At 33.3% G+C, this 17116-nt stretch overlaps 1 long non-coding RNA gene across 2 annotated transcripts in view; it reads left to right on the plus strand.

Moving 5' to 3' along the window:
- LOC149090040 (uncharacterized) overlaps nucleotides 1–17116 on the plus strand; it is a 181383-nt gene that overhangs the window by 75008 nt on the left and 89259 nt on the right. For both annotated transcript variants that reach the window (XR_016193161.1, XR_016193162.1), the window contains one exon: nucleotides 15607–15649. This is a non-coding gene — a long non-coding RNA (uncharacterized LOC149090040). The remainder of the gene's footprint in view (nucleotides 1–15606; nucleotides 15650–17116) is intronic.

Below are 17116 nucleotides of genomic sequence, written 5' to 3' on the forward strand. Positions count from 1 at the left end.
AAATATAAACCTGAGACTATTTTTTAAATCGAAAAATTGCTCATCTTTATATTACAATAGGCTACTGTACGATTTAAAAAAATTACTTCCAGTCTGTAAACAAAACACATAGGCACATACATATGAGTGAAGTTCTAAATAAAGATGACAAAGTACGTGCGTGCAGTAGAAAGCTCAAGGGAAAGTTCGTAAAAGTTCGAATTATCCAAAAGTTCGAACTTCGCAATTCGGCATGTAGGCCCACATCATCTAAAATGAAGTTATTTATTTTTCGATTTAATTTTCTCATCAGACTGACCATTTTAAATAAAATAGTCGCTTATTAAATGTCTATGAAGCTGCAATAAAATGTACATATAGGCCTATTTATAGAGTTCCGAGTAATTTATAAATTATTTTCATTGCTTCACTTTGAGAACTACCCAAAAAGTCAAACAAAATCAATATTAGAAAATTCTACCAAAAACATATGTTACTGTGAGTGACTGCCTGAAAATTCATTAGTACTTCGTTCTGTTTGAGCAGCAGATATTCAGCCATTTATAAATACGAAATTTCAGTCAAGTTTTTCAATTATCAACAGTACCTGAATCATCGAAATCATTGCTACTTGTAGACACGGCTATTCAACAATGTAATTTGATCCTGTATAAAGCAATGTATTGTATGTATGTCTCCTACTGGCCTTTACCGGATGATTTTAATTGCAATGTTAGGTTATCATGGGTTTCCTAATGATCCTAGAACCCTCGGTATGTCAATGCTTTTTGAAGACTCGCCTATTGGATTGGGTCACATTATTGATTCCTATGAATTCTTTTTCAGAATGCATTGTAAGCACCTTGTTAAGAATTGAGAAATTTAAGTATTTTTTGAGGGTGGGGGATTTTCTTTTACTTTTATTTTCCATTGCAATACATAAAACATGTCTTGAACTGCTGTCTAGAAATGTATGTAACATCAAAATTTGCAACCTGCTCTGATTGATTATTCAAGAAATTGGAAGAAAAATCTGATGTTTTATTTGTTTAAAAAATATGAATCATATCCACATTTTTCCTGTTTTTACGCAGAAATGTGTGATGTGAAGTTTGAGAGAACTTACAGAACACACAAGTGTTGAAAAAAGCACTGCTCTAAACTGAATGAATGAACGCCAGGGTCTCTGCCACCGGACTTATCCCGTTGCCGAGATCTCTTCCAGCCCAGCTTCGTGGCAGAGTCAGGAACAAAGTGAGTGCACCTAACAGTCTCAGTGTGTAGCTAGTGTTGTGTCTGATACTTCAAATTGTGAGTGAAGTGTAATGATTGAATATTTGTAACGTTGTAGGCCTGTTGCTCTCTGTGGCGAGACTTTTTAACGGGACGATCGGCTCGCATTCGCGCTTTGAAGTTGGGAACCACAGAAAACCAACTTCAGCCGACCACCACTGTGGCGCCGGTGGGGGTTCGAACCCGGATCCCCGCGATGCGAGTCCGTCACTATGACCACTCGATCACCACAGCGGCCACTGCTCTAAACTGTAATTTCATGTAACGAGCAGCGAGAACACGAATTGCTAGTATAGATTAGCAATTTTGTAAGCCTAGTACATTATTCGCGGCAATTAAATAACCCTCAGGCTATCCATCAGTACGAAGTACGAATACCCATGAATATGAAAAAAATATTTCTCATGAAAGGAAACTCCCAAAACCCGAAAAAGACCCTCTGAAATTTTGTCACCCAGTGTCAGTCCAACTGTCGAAATGATGCGTCTAGATGCACCGCAGACGCACCTGCTTCTTGCTTAATGCATTACATACATGTAAGTTGTGTGTCTTAGTGTGTTTTGTGTGTGTGAATCGCAAATGTGGAATGCAACTCACGCACACCAAAATCACCACCACCATGTCTTTAAATCCATCTTATTATTTTTCTAGTCTTGGTGGAAATTAGTGAGAGAACAAATTTCCGAAATGATGATGATGAGAGACCGAGAGTTGCATAATATTATTGCGGTTGGTCGAACCCCGCGATGCCCGAAGGGGGTTCGATTCCTTTCCCAGAGAGAGAGAGAGAGTGTTTCAATATTGAACAGAAATAATTTTCTTTGACTTGTAACATTGCGTTCGGCGGCTCGCGCTAACACCTGGGCGATTTGTAAAACCAACATTTTTGGTTCTCATCATGTTTAAATTCAGTACGCACAAGCGTGTATGTACGTCTCGCTTATACATTAAACCAACCTGCGCAGTGTGCAATCGATGTAATCTCATCTTTATTTATTCCTCTTTTTTTCCTCTCGTTATTTATGACTTGTTTGTAATTCCTCTTTCTCACGGATTCCCGATTCCTATCATGTAAAACTCGAATATATATATTTTTTTCTTGCTTTTTTCCTACGGGGATTTTCTTTTACTTTTATTTTCCATTGCAATACATAAAACATGTCTTGAACTGCTGTCGAGAAATATATGTAACATCAAAATTTTCCAAAAACTATAAGCATCATCCCCTCATAAATACGATAAAACAAACAAAAATTCTGAAATGCGGTGCTATTGCGCACACACACACACACACCATTATTTATTGTTTACAACTGAGGGAACAGAATATAATCAATGCCTCTTTCCATCGCAAATTCTCGTTACAATGTTCCAATCGATTCTGGATATAAATTAGAGTTAAAATTACGCTGTATACATGCAAAAGATATATACAGCGAATTCCCGATAAGTCGAACTCTGTTAACTCGAATATCTCTTTAAGTCGAAATTTTGACAGCCCCGGAACCTTTTCTGTATTTTAGTATTAAAACTTTCTCTCAATTCGAAGTTTTCGAGAATGAAAGAAATTTTAAAAAATCGTATTTAGTAATATACTTTAGAATTTAACAACAGACTTTAACATTTAGCAGTAAAATTTAGCAACAGAAATTATCATTTAGCAGTAAAATTTAGCAACAGAAATGATCATTTAGCAATTAAATTCAGGAACAGAATTTAGCAATAAAATTCAGCATTTAGTAACAGAATTTAGCAATAGAATTCAGCATTTAGCAATAGAATTCAGCATTTAGCAATAGAATTCAGCATTTAGCAATAGAATTCAGCATTTAGCAATAGAATTCAGCATTTAGCAATAGAATTCAGCATTTAGCAATAGAATTCAGCATTTAGCAATAGAATTCAGCATTTAGCAATAGAATTCAGCATTTAGTAACAGAATTTAGCAATAGAATTCAGCATTTAGCAACAGAATTTAGCAATAGAATTCAGCATTTAGTAACAGAATTTAGCAATAGAATTCAGCATTTAGTAACAGAATTTAGCAATAGAATTCAGCATTTAGTAACAGAATTTAGCAATAGAATTCAGCATTTAGTAAAAATTTAGTGATAGAATTCATCATTTATCAACAGAATTCATCATTTAGCAACAGAATTCATCATTTAGCAACAGAATTCATCATTTAGCAACAGAATTCATCATTTAGCAACAGAATTCATCATTTAGCAACAGAATTCATCATTTAGCAATAGAATTTAGTTGATTCATTTAGCGGATTCGTTTGTCTGCTTGCAAAAAAATTGATGACCTTCTCACGAAAGAAGGACAAAAAAATAGAGATACACACACTCGAAAATCATTGCATTGTTTGACAGAAAATAATCTTATATATACACTTTATTTACAATTTATTCTACGAGTGTCATGTATGCGTCCGTTTCCATAATACAGTATGTACTGTACCAAAAATGCTGGTTCAAGAAATTTATTTATTGATATTAGCAGTTTTCATCAATATTTTAACGAGACATGTTGATGCAACAAATAATATTTCATGGAAAATCGAGACTGCATTTAGGGCTATTTACAGTGGATCCTCTTATAACGTTTTTCAATACGTCGTTATGAAAAAACGTTGTAAGCGGGAAGACGCTTTAAACGGGAAATCTTAATGGGAATTTGTTAGATTTGGAACCACGAAAATAATTCGTACTAAGCGGGATCGACTGTATGATGCTTAATAATGTCTATATCTTGAAAAAATAAATTCAGCCAACTAGTTTTGCAAAAAAAAATCCCAAGGTTTAAACAATTCACAAAAAAACGTGATTATTATTATTATTAAACATGCATATAAAGAAAGATTTCTTGTTAATATAGTCAAAGAATTAGCAGATTTTGATAGGTTTCCCCCTCCCCCCCCCCCCCAAAAACATATTGAAAAAAAATTGTTTTTAAAAAATGGATGTAAATTGCTGCTGTTAGCATACTTTTAACTGAAACGTTAAAATTAGAGTGAATTTTTTTAATTACATAAAATTAATTAAGGGTAAAATATACAGTTTGCCTTGATTTTAATGCTGTATAGAAACAGGTAGAAACTTTCTTAGCAAAGCTGGATATATAGTTTTTATATCTTGGATTTTATTTCCAAATTCTTCAGTTTCTGTTCGATTTTATAAAACTCTGAACCAACACGGAAACAACTCTTTCTAGATAAAAAATAAACATTGTATACGTATATAAAGAAATTTTGGTCTGAAATGACACTAAAAGATGTAGGCTACTTTCTAAAATACCGAAAAAATTGGGAAAACGAATTGGTATAATAGGTTTTTTTGGACCATCTGTTTGACATGTATACTAAAATATAGTATATATACGGATCCATAGAGGGTAATCTGCAGAATAGAGAAACATATATTAAATTATTCACAGCAATGGTTTTTAATCGTCGTGCCGAGTAGTTAGAATAAGTGTTCCAGCATTGCATCGGAAATAAAACAACATAAATGGATAATGATAAAAATGTGTTACATAATTATAAAACTTGTAAAACATTTATTTCTATATTTTAATAGCAATTCGTTCAAAAGTCCGATTGAAACGATGAAAATCGTTGATCTATAAAAAACACAAGTGAAATACCATGCTAAAATACGGAATACAGAGACGCATTTGTTAAATAAAAAAAAAACAATATATTGCGAGAAAAATCTTTTGAAAAATTCATTGTTGAAACACTCGTTAACTCCATACACGATCATTAAAAAAACAGTATACCGAAAACAAAAAAAAAAAAAAAAAAAAATTAGTTCGTATAAAAATATGAAATAAAATTGATTAGAATCAGTTCAAGTAAATAAAACAGCAAGTATAGTCAGAACAGGAAAGGAACAAATTACAGTATATTTGTATAGTTACATACGAAACACAAGAACACTGGGGGTAAATACAAAAAAAGAAAATTTAATTAGAATACATACTTCCCAGGAAGAAAGAAAACATCAAGATTTTCATTGCTGTAATAAAATTTATACGATGCCCCGCGGGGACGTAAATAGCCAACTGACTCCACAATTCATTCCCCCTCTTATCCCCTTTCATTAACAAAAAAATAAGAGGAACAGAAACAATTAACTCGACTTGGTTAATTGAGTTATTGAATGAAAGCATTAATAAATCCCTAGTAGGAAGGGAAAAAAATTGAATCTTTGCACCTGTACCTCGAGGCATAACAAACAAGAAAAACATTTTTTTTTTCCTTTATTCCTTTATGAATCCTTTTTAGAAAGAGTTTTCTTTTTTCCCTCATAACAACCTAGGATCTTCTCATTATATTCTTCTTCATTATTCATGACTCATTTTATTGAGCATCTAGTCAGAGTTGCCATGAAATCATCAAATCTATTTAAAAAAAAAAACTAATACTGTATATAAATATTTTAATCTTCAAATTTTTTTTTTTCAAAATTGATTTTAAATGATAATTAATGTTTAATCTCCGCTCTACAATGCAATTTTTAATCAAATACTGATGAAATTAATTGATAATTTTGAATTAATAATAGTGATTTTGAATTGTATTTTTTTTTTTTTGTTTGATAAATATTGAAATTTTAATTTTCTAGATATATTTAGAATAATTAATTTTGAAAGTTGATATATTTATTACTTGATTTAGGTACTTAATTTTTCTGTATATCTTGTGTAATTACGAATAATGCCAACAGCTACGGATGGGACTATCATTTTCGATGTGGGTGGAAATTTTTTTTTGAGCATTTTCATTTGAAAAAATTGAAAACTCCTTTGAAAAAAAAAGTAATACAAATTCCCCCCCCCCCCGCCTGTTTTTAGGCATGAGAAACGCGCTGCACAGACCAGCGAAACCTGACGAGTGGCACTTAAAGTAATAAAAATAGCCATGGAAAATTTCATTTATTAAAAATCATTTTGGTTTAGGGTTTGAGTGTTGAGATTGCGTTGACTGAAGAGACCTTAAATATGGACCTGCAAATTTTTTTCAGGTGGATTGTAGGTGAATTTATCGGTATGCTTTCTTCCGTTTTCAATTATGCCATTTAAGAGATAATATATCCGAGAGAAGACCTCGTAAAATTTGTTGTATTTTTAATTTTTGGGGAAAATTTTTTTTTGTAAATATTTTAATCACTCACAGCCGAAATTTTACAGTTCATTATCGCGGAAAATACAGAAAATGCCCTCATAAATACATTTAAATTACAGCATCATTCAAATTATTAATTTTATTATATGACGTAGACAATTTTGCTTGCTTTAAGGGCAGCAAAAAATTGCTTCCCTTAAAGCAAAATCATTGCTTTGCTACCACCTATTATGTAGAATTCAGAAAAGTTTGGCTCGCGTGTATGTGTGTGTTTTCATGGTTTTTTTCACTTTATATTTTCAATTGACATTCCGTTATATAACTTGAGCCATTTTATCGTCTGCAGAGAATTCATTAGTTTTTCCACAATTCGTTTTGGTTTTTATTTTTCATTGCAACGAATAAATTTGATTCGAATTATAGAACTATCAGTTAATGGTCCGATTATTATTTATTTTTTTTTTTTTTTTTTTTTTGTGAGTTGATATAAGCGACTAAATTATTCATAACCTGGGGAATTTGGAGATAAATTAGAAAAACCCTTGAATCAAAATCAAATCGCTAGTGGTCCGGTTTGACCGATGCTCGGGTCTGGTACCGGGCCACGGTCTCTCGATTGTGAAACACCAATTTATATGAAATGTATACAAACTATCACTAAAGAACGCTAGTAATAGAACCTGGTTCGGTCTAAAACCTCAAAAAAGTATGGTGTAGGCTATCAGTAAGCAGTCTTTCTAGGTTAAATAATATATGACCACTATCTTTTCTTGTTCAGAAATCAATTTCGAATATTCTAACTACAACATCGGCTCCGACCCAGGACCTAAAAAGTCTATTGCTATCTAAACATTTAAACCACAGGCGGTAAAACATATCCTTGGAGTTTTATTATACAACTCTTTACATGACAAGCACCCTTTCTTATTGTATGGGTGTAGAAAAACCAGGTTAATAACCCTAGCCTCCGATGTAGACTCGTTTCAATAAAAAGAGGAGGGGGAAATAGGATTTTTGCTAACCCCTTTCCTGCCAGGAGGATGCTGCTGCTGATCAAGTTCCGATGCAAGAACGGGGTTGAATTTTTTTATGGGGTGTTGAGGGTTTTGTACCTATGCGCGCTTGTGTAACCCCTTCTTTTGGGTGGGAAGCCACGTGTCAGACACGGGGGTTTCACCCCCGTAAAGTTACTATTTGGGTACCAGAGCCATTATTATGATTATTATTATTGCTAGGGTACCATGTCTCTGGTCTAACCCACAACGGAAGCCTTTAGACACTTTTTAGCATCTGTGTGTTGTATGACAATGGAACTATTCGCCTTCCATTGGAATGGCTTCACCCCAGACCGAACAAGAGTATCTTCCCTCGTGGTGATCGACCTATAGAAAGTTTAGTGAACTTCCTTTTGGGAACCCTTTATATATTGTATGATCCTGATTTAGTTGCGCACGTGTGCATGACGTGATTCGTGGACTTGAACATGCAAAGAAGAGATTTGTGTCAAACCGAGATTTAATAGGATTTGAAATTTTTTCGGTTCACCCATAAAACAGAAGGTGAATCGGAATATAGACCTTTATTTCCATGTTAAATAAAACAAAATGGACGTAGAACCGTCATTCGAGATAATATATATATGTAGCATGTCATGTGACACATTTTTGGTTATCCTAATAAAACGAACTCCTAGCAGTCGTATGTATTATACACCAATATCTGTAGCGGTGCATGTGTGGATTCGAATCCTTACCGGGGCATTGCTGGCTGTTCTCAGCTGTTCGAAATCAGTGCCATAATTGGAGGTCCCGTCCCATCTCAAGGCACGATATTAAATTACCATACAATGGAAAATGAACCTTATAGAATTAATTTTTAGTTGATTTTTCAATCACTGTACAATACGAGCAATCAGTTACTCTAAACATTTTACACCATTTCTGTTTTGCAGTAATTAAAATTTGGTGAAAATATGCTAAATTTCGTTTATTTCCCATCAAAATTTAAAACTTCTCTTACTGTTAATGAATCTTTTTTCAGTATAGCCATATTTCTCTAATTTTTTTCGCAAAAGGAAAGCTTCCTGGATCATATTCCATTTAATCTAATTCCAAGATTCATTTAACATTGATTTACGAAAGAGAAAATGAAGAATGATTTTAAAATTTCAAGTGTGCAAGTCAGAGTTCTTCAATCTCTCGAACATTGTGCGCCAAATTTAAACTTTCCACTTATCCCGCAGACCACCAAGTCATACCGAGGTTATTAAACATTGTTGACCAAATTATAATTTTTTAATTTAATGAGAAATTATTTTTTTTACTAAATTTCAATTTTTATTTATTTTGGAAAAACTTTTTAATGATTGTGATTTTTTTTTTTTTTTTTTGTAAATTATTTCTTTTATGAATTCTGAAATTGCTCTCAATAATCCTGAAATTATTTGTGTAGGTAGTTCGGCAAATATGGCATTTCTCTCAGTAATTCTGTAAATATGTTTTTCATTAATTAAATCTTTTCATCAGTTACGAAATTGCTTCTTTCACTGAGGTGTTTTCAGCATTTTTTCAAATTCTTACGTACATACCTTTTGGATGCTGACCTTTGCTTCTCGAAATAATTATATGAAATCGTAGGTTCGAAAAAAGTATTCTACCTCAGTGTTCCCCTGAATTCGTTACGAATTCAAATTTAATGCATCGAACGCACAGAATTAGTAATCAATCTGTAGAGTACATCCTACAATGCCAAAGGCAGTACAGGTTTGAGTGGTCAGCACGATTCAACGAATTTTTTTTTTTCATAATTTAACCGTTCTTCTATGTAAAGTATCTACTTTCGTAAAAACTCGGCGGGCCACGCAAAAAACTCCGAAGGCCACATTTGGGCCCCGAGCCATGGGTCGAAGACTTCTGGTATAGGTGAATCTTATCAGTTGTTTTAGAAATGGTCGTGAGAATGTAATTAGTTTCTACATTACCATTGATCCTTTCTGATCAAATGAAGCAATTTAACATTAATCAGAAAATCCAGTTTTGATCATTATGAAACATTCCGATAAAAAAATTTCTTATTAACAGAAGGCTTTTAATGTCGCAGCAGCCGCGAAATTACAAAATAATGTGCAATTCTTGTTGATTAATGCATTGCCCCCCCCCCCTCCCTCCATTAACGTTCTTCTCCCGCTCTTCTGTCACATCGAATTGAATTCTTTTTCCATAATTATAAATCGAAGATGATCAATATGGTGGTTACTATTAAGATTTTTTTTCTCATCAACTTTTGTATAAGGGGTTTGTGATTCGCTTTGGTCGATTCTTTTTCATTTTTGGAAATAAGAGAAAATAAATTGGAAAAATAAATATTTATTCGTTATCATTTCTTCTAATGTTGACGTAATCATTTATGACTCATTTTTTCCAATCATTGATTAGTGACACAAGTTTTAATTACTTTAATTCTTTATTTTGTTTTATGCAAATGAAAATGGTGATCCCGCTTATAACGTTTTTCAAAAATCGCTGCTAGAAACGTTATAAGTGGGAAATATCTATAAAAATTGTAAGACAGTTTTTCACCGACCATAGCTGTTTTATGCTGTTTTTGTTTTTTAAATTTATTTGCAAACATTACGGTTCATATAGAGATTTAATAGGAAGAAATTATGTATTTGTTATTCCATTAAATATTAATGTGCATTATACGGCATGTAGTTCGTAGGGAAAAAACAAAAACTATATATAGAAAAAAAATCTTACATTTTGATATTGATGTATAATGCATCTTTGAACCAAGGATGGTGTTTGACGTGCTGGGAGGTAAATTGAATTTTTTTTTCTGCTGTTGTAACTCTCGAAAGCAAAGGGTTATCATCTGGAAATTTAAGAATTTTTATTTAATCCCCTTGCACTTAGAGCTTTTCTTTTTAATTTGCTCTGACGCATTCTGACTCGAAAAATCTTACGATGTTACTGCTTCATTTTCCGAAATTCCAAAGGTCATGAAAGCATCATATTGGCTGTTCTGTGAAGAATTAAATTCGAAGAAGTACAGTTGGGAAATCCGATTTTGCTTACCTGAAAAAGCCGCCTTCTAATGTTACTTGATGCTGGTTATCTATCAATAGATTCAGAGGTGGATGAGAAGACCCACCGTTTCATTCCTTTGTTGCATGCAATCGTCTATAACACCACTATGAGAAGATTAGTTTTCTGGAAGAATCCTTTTTTTTTTGGAATCGATCTAATGAAGCGAATTTGAATAAGACCGCAAAGGAAAAAAATTGACCTCTTCTGAGAACATTTTTCTAGTTCTTATGTGTTAGTCTCCCTATTCAGTGGCATAGCTTCGATCACCCTGGTGTAAGTGAACAGTGGTAAGGGCAGTTTATGTTCTGCACACTATTGTTGGACAAAGTGAGAGAAAAAGAAAAAAAAGAAATATTAAAATTATTATGTCTAGCCCTTAAAAAAAAAAGAATGAAACGTACTTTCAGTCAATTCTTCATGCCGAAAAAAATAACCGGCTTCCAAAGAGCCATAAAAGAAAAGTCCCACCTCTAGTTTTCACATAATAGTTAATCGCTAGCACACAAATAACCACCATTTTAGTTTCTTTACCTGTGAAAAAGGCGAAAAAGTACGCTGTTTTCAAGGGAGGAAAAAGGCCGATGTGAACTTTTCGAACGTTGTAAGCTGGAATAGCAAAGAATTCAAATGTTGTATCCAGGAAAAGTCAACATTATCAATAAAGGAAAAAAGTTAAATTCTCAAAAATTAGCCGTACTAAGCGGGAAAACGTTCTAAGTGGGATCGACTGTAATTATTGGGTAGTAGGCCTTTATTCATTATTCATCACACGTGGTTATGCTCCATCTAATCTAAAATATTTTGAAACTGACACAAACTTCAAGGAACAAGATAGAACATCACACAATAATACCTCGGCTAACGAATATGATTCGTTACAGACTCACGTTCGTTAACCAAAACGTGATTTTCTATAGGTTTTTATGGAAAATCATCTGATTCGTTCCAATTTCTGCTCAAAAATAAAGCTTTTCGAAACACCAAGAGCTGCAATAAATAAGACAAAAACTGACTGATGGTTAAAATAAACAGCTTCAAAATTGGATAAATGAAAAACTACAGAAAGATGAGAGAAACTGAATAGCTTTTTACGCTAATATACACAATGTTACACCAATATACACAATTTTACACTAATGTGTACACCAGCTGTAGAAGAATTAAAAAGAAGAAGAAATTGAAAGACTAAGCTGGTGTTGACACAACCCAATCGAATTCGTAGGTGTCCCCCATCCATTCGTGATTTTGTCAGCTCATTTCTGTCTATGTTAAATGCAGATGGAAAAAAAGCTTTAGGAATGTCCAGACTATTCAGTTTGATGCGAAGAGCCTTGCACTGAAGGAACGCGTGCTCTGAAAACATAGGTTCTTTTTTTTTCAATACATTTTACATTAGCTGAATCTTGCCATTGATGTCATATAATGCCATTCTATTAACGATATTATGGTTTGATTTGGGATTTGCCTTAGCGATTTTATGGTGAAAATAGAATTAAATCAATTAAGACACGTTACAAAGCTTTAAAAGAGTGAATAACCCTGAAAAAAAAGAAGAATGAAATAACACATTTCATCGTTTTCACCTGCATATATAAAGCACTACGCATAATACTATAAAATTAAAGTCATGTCATAAATTGATATTTACAGTGTTGCTCTAACATACGAGTATTGCAAGTTGTGATTAATCCTAATCCAAATTACGGAAAAAGAAATATTAAGTCCAAGAAAACGTTATAAAACATAGTAAAGTTGGAGTGCTTCGAACAATTCAAAGTTGACAGCTATGCTACACTATATTGTACATTGTATCAAACTTGCAAGCCTGCTGTTCTACAAAGAATACATTGTAAAGTGCTATTCTAGTTGATTCTTATATATGAGTATATATTTTGAAAGCGTGCAACTATGGGGATGTCCATTAGCCTATTCTAAATGAGAAAATTTGCTTCTATAGGCCTATGCGAGTTTTCCTATAGTTGCAGCTCTTAGAAATCAATAGACATACTTTAAATGATATGCTTTAAATTCACATTAGAAAAAAGAAAAAAACGTTTTCTTTTAATATCCCCGCTATCTAGATTCAAACTCTTTTCGGCTTGCTTTCTGCTGCATTGATGCGATTCAACGAAAATTTATGCTCAACAGAATGATGAATGAAAGAAAGGAAAAGATGGTCTTCTATGTTCCTACTTGTATTTTTAATTACTCGGAAAAGAGGAAAAAAGAGTTTCATTAAAGCCACTTAGTTGTAGTTCGTTTTCTAGAGGAAAAATTCTTATCTAGAACATTCAACATTTTTTCCCATTGTCCATCTATCTCTTCAGAAGAAGAGAGGTTCCCTTTCTGGCAGGTGATTTCCTTTTTTTAATTTACCTTATAGAAATGTATGTGTGTGATCAACTCATAATTATTGTTAATTCAGAACTGAACGTCGTCTCTTTCTTCTTCGTTATTATACAATAACTCCCTTATTCGAGCCTCCTTCAACTTAATTTAATTTTTTTTTTCTCTTCCGTCGCTTTTTTCCAGCCATGATGAGTAAAAATGTTAGTATAGGAAAGCGTCTGGAAAACGGAGGATATCTCTGAAAAAAAGAAAAAAAAAACATTTTCATCTGCTTTTTTCCGATATTATCAGATTCAGGGAGAGAAAGAGTGTTTCTTCATACAACTTGCGTCATGGCCGCATTCATTCCTTTGAAAAAAATAGAGAGAAATATTATGTTTTAAGATGGAAGTGTAATCATCGAGAAAGTGATATAAGAATCATAAGTCTTCTGTCCATCCAGGTGGTGGAGATGAAAGCATATGCTTTCATTCAAAAACAAAAAAGATGAGTGTAAGTAAGTGCGTGTGTGTAGACGTTATGAAGCCGCAGCTTTCATTTTTTTTCTATTGTTTGATTATAAGAAAAAACATGGATGTAATACGTGTTTAAGAGAATAGAGGAATTAATGTTTCTCCTTTGGTGAAAAAGAGAGAGAGGATGGAGAAAAAGAAATGAGGGCATCGTATCTCAAGGTGTAAGAAGTGATTGATAATGACACCCACTGAAAAGACTTTGTGTGCTGATGAACATGAGGAAAAGAATAAAAATCTAGGGAAACATTGTATGAGTTCGAGCCATGACGGATTAACCAGAACAAAAAAAAAAGCCGGTTCTTAAAATATTCTTTTCTTGCTTGAGCTATTTGGTAGGTACACTTTAACGCGACTGTTACATTGTTCTTAGAATCAGTCGGTTGCGCGTGCGCAAAGAAGATAAAGACGTGGAAAACAGAATTAATGAAGGAAATATCAATCAACGTCTTATGGAGATAATTTCGGACCTTGTTTATAATGACCGGGAAGATCGATTTGTTCATAATAAAACTGCGTCTTTGAGTGAAAGTTCTTTTTTTTTCTGTTTGTGTATGAAATGCATGATTTGATTTATAGTTTCTGCATGTAAAGAAAGGATTTAATAGCATTTGTTTTGTCAGTGAATCATCGTCAATGATACAAGAAGAGCTTTGAAGGAAAACTAAATATGGTTGTTGAACTTGTTATTCATAATAAAGGTCAACAGTCTTTTCTGAGCAGACAGTCAACTTCTTTTATGAATGCAATAGGGCCTACTTCTTTTGTACCACTGATTGGAAATATAATACATAATAGCCCACACACAGTGCATAAAAATATGACTACATTAAAAAAAAGAAGAGAGGATTAGGGTGCTTAAAGAGTTGGTTTTTATCTCAAAAAACACACTGATTGTGTTTTTAGTTAATCCTTCAAAACTAATTTATTATGAACATCTGTGGCAGCATTTCTCAACCTATGGTCCGCGACGATGGCATAGATCAGAGATCTTCAACCTTTTTCAAGTCGCGAGCGCTGCCTGTATCCATCATCAAAATAAAAGCGCTCTTAGGCAAGTTTAGAACAAGTTTTCTTACGAAGGCATAAAATGTGACGATGATTTCAATCCTTGAATGCAATTTGTACAAAGTGTTTAATTGGAATGTTGATCAAGTTACTCGCGAGCACGAAATCGGACACGAGCATCGAGCATTATGGGTATACCTCGAGGAGCACCGGCTTGAAGATTCCTGGCATAGATGGTCCGCAGTCAAACTTGATAAAATTATTCACCCGTTTCAATTGATATCCATATGGGTTCAAGTAAAATTATATCTTCTTACCTTGGTTCACCATAGTTCATCGAGGAGAATGTAGGAAACTGCGATCCTGAATACGAGATATCACTAAATTTTGCAAAAAAAAAAAAAAAAAAAAAAAAATCGCAATCCATTGCTTTAAATGCAATTTGCTAATTACTACTAAAATTTCTGAAGGTGTGGAAATAAAATGTAATCTGCTGCAATTGTAGAGAACAAAAATGTATTTCCCGAAAGAAATATTCAAGCGATTTGATGGCCATATGCCATTGTGAAAAATTAAATTCTGTCAACTGGGATATTAAATAATAATCCATAAAATAATCGCTAATTCATCAAACTCATCAAAAACATTGTCAGAAGCAGGCACAATCCACCAATCATCATAATTAAAATTCCAAAAAAAGTTTGGGTAAAATGTTTGGGCTAAAGAAAAACAAAAACTTTTGGATTCTTTATTAAGGATGATATTAAGGATGATACAGGCTCTACTGCTGCGTCTATTTGCAGTTTTTTTTCCCCAGAGAGATTGAAATATGTATAAATGTTCAAAAAATCAATTTGTAAGAAAATATTTCTTTTGGTAATTTATAGATGGTGTATGCGAGTGTGTATATATATATATATAGAAAAGTCTGCATTTTTTTTCCTCCAAAAATGTGACAAACTTAAAATTCCATTATTGAAGAATGCAACTTTTCACGTGTGGATTATACGCCACTGTGGACCGTATGATGATATTTTTTTCTCTAAGGAACAAAATTGACATCTGCAGATTTTAAATCGGCTCAGGTTATACGTAGGAAATTACGGTAGGCCGGCCTACTCCAAGAAATACGGTAATTTGATTTTTAGAGAACTCTTATTTGTTTCTGAATTAGCTTTAGCATAAACAGCAAGCAAAGTAAAATTCTGTGTTAAAGATTTTGTTTGTCTTTAATTTCAATTAGGTTCAATTGCCGTTGAGGACCTATCCCATTCTGAACTAGCGTGGTAAGTCACTCTTTTTTATTCGATTTCAACTGACATGACACAATTTTATTGCATTAAACATGCCATATCTTTCATGCGTACTATTGTTTTTCCAAATGAATCTATATAGCCTACTTATACATAAGAATCAACCAAAAATTATCTTCTGAAGATGTTACGGTTTTTATTCATCAACTGCTCCCCCCCCCCCTCCGCCAGTACTAAGACTATTGCTATAAAAATTAATCAGCAACTTCATTTTGGAATTTTTACTTATTTCAATTCATTGCTTTCGCTGCTAGAACGAATTTGTTCATAAAGTTGGTTAGATATTTGCATTAACTACAGTTTCCCCACTGCTTTTCGCTAATGGCCATAAGCGTAAAGTTCTTAGATATATTGGGGGAGGGAGTCACTTGAACCAAATATCGAGGGCTCTCGGTTCCCATGGGTCCAATTCAAGCGTATGGATTTTTATATTTTCAGGGTATAAATATGAGTATATCAGAGTTATACAGGGTGGACGAGAAAAGTTCTGGACACATTTTCATAATTAATAAAAAAATCAGCATTTGACATAAAAAAGTGTGGTTTGCATTAAAATACTTATCATGGTCTAGACCAGCGGTTCTCAACCATTTCGGACTCGCGGAGCCCTTTTCAGTGTATAATTTCTATGGCGGAGCCCTGTTCAACTCGAGGAGCCCTTTTTAATATATTATTTATATGGTGGTACCCTTTAGGCCTCTTTTTTTTTGTTTGTTTATCAAATTTATTGATTTATTTTATTATTCTCGGAGCACCGGTTGAGAACCGCTGGTCTAGACCTTTTTTCGGTAAATCAAAAAAGTTTAAATTTCACTCACAGGTGGAGCTGTGAAAAGAAAAACTCGACATAACTCATAAAATGCAACACAGCGTTACATAAAACTACTATATTTCAACATGAGCACCCTTTCATACCCGTTTAGATGCAGCCCGAACTAAATGAGCACTGATATTGATATGTGATAGTTTCATGTAACGCAAATTGTCAAAACATTAATTATGCACTGTTTGTGTTGCATTTTATGTGTTTAGTTGAGTATTTCGTTTTATAGCGTCGTCCCTTGTGAGTGAAGTTCGAACGTTTTTGATTTTCAAAAAGAAACTCTTAAGCCATGATAAGTATCGTAATGCAAACTGTACTTTTTTATGTCAACTAGTGGATTTCGTGTTTGTTTTTAAAATGTGTCCAGGACTTCTCGTTCGCCCTGTATAATTTGTAAGTGCGAGAAATTTTTGTGGGGTAGAGATAAGTCTAACAATAAAATTCTTGTGTGTTATATGTTACGATACGTTATCGGTAATACAATTTGTCTTCTTTATAAGTCATTATTCAGATTATTAAAAAAAACTATTTTGTTTGGATCGAACGACATGTTACGAATCGAAGTCGATGTATATGTATAGATTTATTTTGCGTGCACGATAGCACTAGTTTATGAT

Source organism: Pholcus phalangioides, unplaced genomic scaffold, assembly GCF_987345545.1.
Source record: "Pholcus phalangioides strain wild (caught in Gottingen) unplaced genomic scaffold, Ppha-v1.0 ptg000001l_1, whole genome shotgun sequence".
Classification (NCBI taxonomy): domain Eukaryota; kingdom Metazoa; phylum Arthropoda; class Arachnida; order Araneae; family Pholcidae; genus Pholcus; species Pholcus phalangioides.